The sequence below is a fragment of the Actinia tenebrosa genome, unplaced genomic scaffold (assembly GCF_029948245.1).
Source record: "Actinia tenebrosa isolate PJP-AT-01 unplaced genomic scaffold, QUT_ActTen_1.0 PGA_scaffold2__45_contigs__length_23673736, whole genome shotgun sequence".
NCBI classification, from domain to species: Eukaryota; Metazoa; Cnidaria; class Anthozoa; order Actiniaria; family Actiniidae; genus Actinia; species Actinia tenebrosa.
In genome coordinates, this window is record NW_028292579.1 from 2330745 (window position 1) to 2338074 (window position 7330).

The 7330-nt window shown below is 35.6% G+C and overlaps 1 long non-coding RNA gene across 1 annotated transcript; it reads right to left on the bottom strand.

Moving 5' to 3' along the window:
- Window positions 1-3500: 3500 nt before the first annotated feature.
- LOC116289754 (uncharacterized) lies at window positions 3501-7047 on the bottom strand. The gene is made up of 2 exons (XR_004196358.2): window positions 6815-7047; window positions 3501-3903 (listed from the first exon to the last, which is right to left on the bottom strand). It is a non-coding gene; the product is annotated as an uncharacterized LOC116289754 (long non-coding RNA).
- Window positions 7048-7330: the final 283 nt, after the last annotated feature.

A 7330-nucleotide genomic window follows, 5' to 3' on the forward strand; every position in this document is an offset into this window, starting at 1 on the left:
TGTAGTCTCTCGGGCTGACACCAACGCAGGAAACTGAGGAAAACCGATTAAGCATGTAATCTTGTTTTTCTCACCAATAATTGTCCTCTCTGTTTGATTGATGCCTAGAGGTTTTTTTAGCTGATAAGTTACTTAAATATTTACTTTGGGCGCTGCCAGGGGTACGATCCAAAACCTAACTTTAAGCTCAGCAATCTTTTACAATTTCGTTTGTTAGCTATAATTTGTACCGGCGATGGGAAGCCTAATTAACGATCCTTCGACGGTATAACTATCGTTGATGACAGTTAAGTTTAAATAATAGAATTTTGCAATAGTTCAAATTCCTCCTCGGGAATTGGGAACTAGTTTATTGCTGATGACAATTATAATTAACCAATCAGAATGCTTGTAAGTGACGTCAGGTCACGTTGGACATGATGTCACAGATTATGCTAATGAGAACTTTTATAAGTGCATGTAGCACACACTTTAGTTCAGTTGAGTTGGAACACCAAGCAGATAAAGAAAAGAAAAGAAAGCAGAAGCAGAAAAGCAGTCTCGTCGTCTTCTCTTAGTCCAGAAAAGAGAGAAATAACATCGTCGCAAGGGAACGTATTACTCCCCCACTTCCCTTCGTGACACTACCTACATTGTACTTGGGGTGTCTCTGTCCAAGACATTGTGCATTAATCGTTTTTTTTTTTTTTGTACGTTAAGTGAAGAAGATGATAATCAGAGATTTAGTTTTGCTTAAAAGGTGTACTCTGAATAGCAAGAGCCCGAATACATTTTGAAAGAGCTATTAGATGCCCTAAGAATTTTACTTTTAAACCTTACTTGTACTTAAGCTTAAGAACTTTAAAATTCTCTTATTTTGCAAACTTATGTTGCAGTTGCATGTATTTTTTAAACGCAAATTATTTCCTTCAAATAGGAACTAATTCCCTAAATTTATTGTTTTCAGTTACTGGTAATGCAAGCTTCAATATGAATGGGACCTCATTCACATTTCAATAAGTCATGCCGTTTGGTATGAAAAGTTCTCCAGCTACGTTTCAACGCCTTATTAATGTTATAGCTGGCTTAAGTGGCTGTGAAGCGTACATTGATGATGCCATCATCCACAGTGAAACCTGGGAAGATCACGTAAAATTTATCAAGAATTTCTTTGATCGCCTAAGTGACGCAAATTTGAACATTGACCTATCAAAGAGCGAATTTTGCTGTGCGCATGTTGTCTATTTAGGACACATCGTTGGACAAGGACAAGTAAAGCCTGTTACTGCAAAGATTCTAGCAATCAATGATTTCCAAACTCCAAAGAACAAGAGAGAATTGATGCGCTTTCTTGGTATGGCTGGTTATTATAGAAAGTTTTGTCCAAATATCTCCTCTGTCACAGAGTCATTGACACATCTTCTCAGTAAAAAGGTAAAGTTCTTATGGAATGACAGATGTCAGAAGGCCTTTGTTTAAGCTCAAGATGCTACTTGAAACAGCTCCTGTGTTATCTGGACCAGACTTCTCACGTCAGTTTAAGTTAGCTGTTGATGCTAGTGATGTCGCCGCAGGTGCATTGTTAATGCAAGATGACAAAGACGGAGTTGACCATCCAATTTGCTACTTCTCAAGAAAGTTTACCAACAGTCAGAAAAACTATTCAACTATAGAAAAAGAATGTCTTGCTTTGATGCTTGCACTGCAGCACTTGGAAGTTTATGTGGGCTCTTCTACGTTACCATTTATTGTGTATAGTAACCACAACCCACTTGTCTTCCTTCATAAGTTAAAGAATAATAACCAACGCCTGGAGATTAGACATATCCAAGGCAAGAACAACCTTATTGCTGACTCTTTGTCTAGAGTACAGGAAATTGGACTCAAAGAAAGTTATACTAACTTTCTTTTTTCCAAGAGGGGGAGTATTATGAGGGCCAATCAGCCCATATTATTATTGTATTAGTTGTTTAGTTATTAGAACATTCGAGAACATTCTGTAACCTTCGACTAGAGTTATGTTAAAGAAAACGTCTAGAACCCTCTAGAAGCTTCAATGCTTAGTCATTGTGATTCAGTACATTTACAAAGAACATTCTGGAATGATGTAATAATTATATTTAGAAATATTGTAATGTCTATATTTAGAAACAAGTTAGGTATATAAGGAGTACAGCCAGATCTCTGAGTTTAGCCTTAGTGAAGTACGAGCCTTCATTTAGTATATTGTCTACAGTCTTTGAAGCTGGTCAAGAGAGCTCTATTATAGAAGAAGAAGAGGAAGAAGAACAAGGGACAAGAACTAAAAAGCTGGAGGCAAGCTATTGAACTGTTTGTAATAGTTAAGGTCAAGTTAGTTTAGACTAGGTTAGATTTGTGTCCACCTTAATTGTATTCCTGTATCTAACCTTGGTTTTGGTGTTATTAAAACACATTTGACGACAATTCACTGGGTTCTACGTGTTTCCTTGCAACTTGTGCGTAACAAAAGAAAAATATTGAAAGAAGGACAGAGGCTTTTTGAAGCAATTGATGAAATACCACAACCCCCATCACCAGGATTAAATCAGCAAAAAAATTGAATATTACAGTGCTGTTCATGCAATTGAGGTTGAACAGATGACATATAACTTTCGTTGCTGTGAGATATGCAAGAAACAAAATTTGCAAACTAATACTGCAAGGGGTGACTGTTGCAATCGATGCAAGAGAGACAAACGTGGTAAAAAGTTACTAGACTTAATGATGTGTAGAGCCCCTTTGGTGTTAAGAGGGGACTTGATACTAAGATCTCAAAATTACAGCCTCCAATCACCACAAAAGCTGTCGATGAAGCAATTGAGACTAAGGACTCTGATCCAAAAGAACACCAAGAAATAACTATTGAAAATATAGACGGGCCTTAAAGGCAACCAAAGCTTAAGAACAAGACCTAGCTTTATACTGGTAGATTTCACCAATATGTAAGTTGGAGTTTTTGTTCTTTGTCAAGTTATAATAGAATTAGCCAATAATACCAAAAACGATACATATTTTTGGTTCAAATGTGAACTGTCCATTAAAGTTACTTTAACCAGCAAACAATGTGCACAAATCTGCATTAATTGCAGCAGTACATTAAAGAAAAAGGAGAGCAGTAAATGTTGGTACACTGGATAAAATTTTTCGTGCCTAAGATGTCCAGGGCAATGATCTCCATGAGAAGATCTGTGTTTGTAACAAAATATAACAAAATAATACTATGAGCCAGCTTTCTCATGCCAATGGAAAAATGCGGCATTTTGACACCCTGCAAATTTTGCAATTCAAGAACTTTATAAATAAGCAAAGCTTTGTAAGACCCTTTGGGTCGGAGACTGACCACTGATTGAACAGTCCAAGCCAACATGAGGAAGGACTCACCAATGAAGTCTCTTACTGTGAGAGAAAATTCTGACATAAAGAGATCTCTCTTTGTACAATTAAAATGACAGGTATAAGCAACTCACTAAATGTACAGTTAAATTTAGTAATCACAATGATTAGAATTTAAAGTTTTCTGTTTAATGGTTTCTAATTTGCTACAATGGCTATCTTTTTAATGTTCAATGTACGGACAATGTAATTATGGCAATGCAATAATACTTTTTTTAATAAAATGAATCAGTATATTCATGTCAATTGATATTTAATTCTTGTGCAAATAATTTAATACTCTTAACTCATTTTAACAAAAGGATATGTTTTGCAATGCATAGAGAATCAGGATCAAAATCAGTTGTTAGACAGTCAGTAACGACTCTCAGGCTTGTGAGTCGGTAGTGAAGGAGCTTGAAGAATTCCATCCAAGATCCGAGGGCAGCCAAAAAAGGAGAGAGCTGTGTTGATCATTTGTAGACAGCCCAACAGTGATATTTATGTACTAAACTACAGCATCTTCAGTCTCTGTAATAATGGAGAAGAAATTGCAAACTGTTTCAAATCAAAATTGAACAAAATTAAGCTACTACATCCCAGCCCACAGTTACAGAATCAACAAATACTTGGACAGTAGGCTGCCTGTGGTAGATTCAGCATTAAATTGGACATGAGAAAGTTCACAAACTGGAACTGAAGTTGAACTAAACCAAAGTTCTAGCCAAGCTTCTAGCACAAAACTCCAAATGCAGGGTATTACATTCTTTGATACTAAAGTAATTTGTCCAAAACTGGTATACCAATGTATTTAGCAAGTGTTCAATATAACAAGTCACAGGTGACTTGGGAGCTTGTATCAAATCTTAGAGTGGCACTTACAAGACATTAATTGATGGCCAGTCGTATCTGCTTACAAACTATTACTGTATGAACATTTAAAGATGCACGAAAGCCAACTGCGAAATCTGGTGCATTTTCCTTAATTACGTAGGATACCAAATTTATTATACTTGAGTAATTCATGTTCTATTTGTTGATGTGGGATGGTATCTGGATTGTTTCCAACACAGTTGGGGGTTAAATTCATGTCTGCAAGCCTACCAATCGATGAGAGAACTCGTACTACACAGGCAACCCGACACAGAAATTTGAGTACCTATTTATTAATCAAGAGCTTGTCGAGCCTATATGGATTTATAGGAACATATTTCTAAGTATGACGGCACCTATTTGATCGAGTGCCTGTCCGAGAGATCTGCCATTGCTGCTGTAGTACTGTTCAGAGGCTTACACTCAAGCAAAACAAACAAGAAATGTTGAAAATGGTGAGCGAAACTGGGTTTATATTGCAAGTCCTTAATATTCATTTAATGTCTAACATAAAGACTGAATGTAAAGCGCCTTTTAATCGCCAGGATGTCCCAGAAGTAGAGATGAAATTGAAAGACAAGTAGACCAAATCAAAAGTTGTTATAAACCCAGCACACGGGTTATATATGTACAAGTTAAATTTTCACAACTTATTTTTTTCCCAAAAATCAAGATCAATTACAAATAAATTGTTATCCAGGTATAGAGTGAAGGTATTAAACCCATTAAATAGATATAAGGGATAAAAGACTAATACACATTAGTAGACCCTTATTCCATTGTTTTCTTTTGTGTCTATTTTAAACCCCTTATAATTTCAATTAACAATTACCATAAATCCTCTATTCAGCCCCCCCCCTCTCAAATAAGCCCCCTTTTTAAAGGAAGAAATTTGTTAAGCCCCCCTCTCTTTTTAGCTCCCCCTCCCCTTTTCACAACTAAAGAATCATGTGTACTGATTAAAGGTGAATTATTAAAGTCTTGTTCGTTCAGAACATTTCTTGTTAGCTTGCTTTGTTAATGTTACTGTGTTTTAGTTTTGCTATTCACAATAATTGTAAATGACACTTAATAAAAAAATAAAAAATAAAATATATAAAAATTAATAAATATGCCATGTACATCACTACAGATTATACGAGACAGTCAATAGTAATGCTTCCATTTAATCCTGAGTTACAATCATATTACATACTGCGTTTCGACTAAATCAACAAGCCCCTGGCCCTTTCAATTAAGCCCCCCATCTCCAATAAGCCCTCCCTAAAACGTGCCTGAAATAAATAAGCGCTCCGGGGGGCTAAATAGAGGATTTACGGTACTCTACCAGGGATTTTAGGTACCAATGACTACCTATGATGAGGAAAAATGTTAATAAAAAATTTTTCTTCGAAAATATTTCTGCTAAATATCACCTTATTGATATATCTACCAGATAGACAGATAACTAGAAAATCTTCCAGTTAATTTAGCCCTCAGGCTCTATAATACGGTTTAAAAGCCTTTACTCTGTCTTTAGTAATATTTGCGTAAAATCATATGACACTAAAAAAAAAATTAAAGACAATCAAGCAAAGTGTTTTTCAATGCCCCGTCTGCCTTTTTACAACGGTATAATTTAAATAATCAATAATTAATTAGAAATTCAAAAGAATCCGCAATCGATTTATTTGCAAGATAGATGAACAAAAGGGTAAGAAAACCAATCACTCAATCAAAAAATATATACCCATATGACATTAAATTCCTACACAATAGTTATAGCTCAAAATAAATACACTTTAATATCCACGAGTTCTCCATTGAATGGCTATGTTTTATCTCTATGACAGTTGTCATAGTATAAAATATACGATATGCTGTTTGCTATATAAACATTGAAAAAATTTTGCATTGCAAATTTCTTTTATGATGAACATCTGCCGTTCAGTCAGTGTATTCTTATTTATAATATATGAGGATCGAATATGAGGATCGAATCCAAGCTGTTACGACAAGTATAAATTGTTATTCAAGCGTTGTAGTGTTGATCAAGTCGTTATTGTGTATAGCGAGTGAGAAAGAAGAAATAAAAATTGAGCAACAGACTCAAAAAAACCTTGAACTTCTAATGTACGAAATCAATGAGTGATGCGAAGGTGCAAACCCGATCTTCCCACTCTTTTCGCTTGTGTTCATAAAATCTCGATAAACGAAAATTTTAAAGCAACATTTAATGGACTTTTGCACTTTATTAAATACTTAAATCGTATCTGATAAATATATGCTGTAAATCTGGGTTCAATAAAGTAAATTCGAGGTTTAAAATCATTGGACCACCATTTGTTTGTTCTCATTGACGCCCATTGATCGTTTCAGCTGTTTTGAAGCTGTTTAAAAGAATAGTCCGATTTCCACACAAAATTACGATCTTTGAACGTTTAACTGCACAATTATCGAATCTATGATACTGAAACTGTTCCTCAAGCATTAAAGCATTTTACTCTTGACAATTTTATTTCAAAAGGGCAAAAAATGACTTCAACTAAAGTGAGTTCATGATAATTTTCACGCCAAACGGCCCTCTTACCTGAGTGACGCTGTTTTCGTTCAATAAATCCATCTTTCGCGATCCTCTGTCCAAAAAAAGTACCAAAATACTCTCGTCTTATCTTCACTGTAGTCTTCTCTTTCCAAAATCAGTCATAAGTGATAGATTGGGACACGAAAACAGATAATTTCATGTATTCTCACCCGCAACTTTCACTCGTGAGAAAAAAGAGAAACCTAAGCTGACATTGAACATCTACGTCTCGCTCGCCGTATGCCTCCCACAATAGAATGGTAGCGAGTCTCTGATTGGCTGATAGATCTTCTAATCTTAGCTACTTTTTCATTGGTTGATTATTCACAAATTATTATTCTGTATATTTTGTTCTATGATTAACAAATAAAACAGCTTTTTCCGTGTTCCGTTCGAAAGAACGTAATTTGAGGAGGTTAACTATCGAGGAATAGGAAAAGGGGGTAAACTAAACGACGATGTAGAATGGAGGTACTATCCCGGCTTGCCCCCCCCCCCTCACCCCTCCCTCCCTCCCCATGC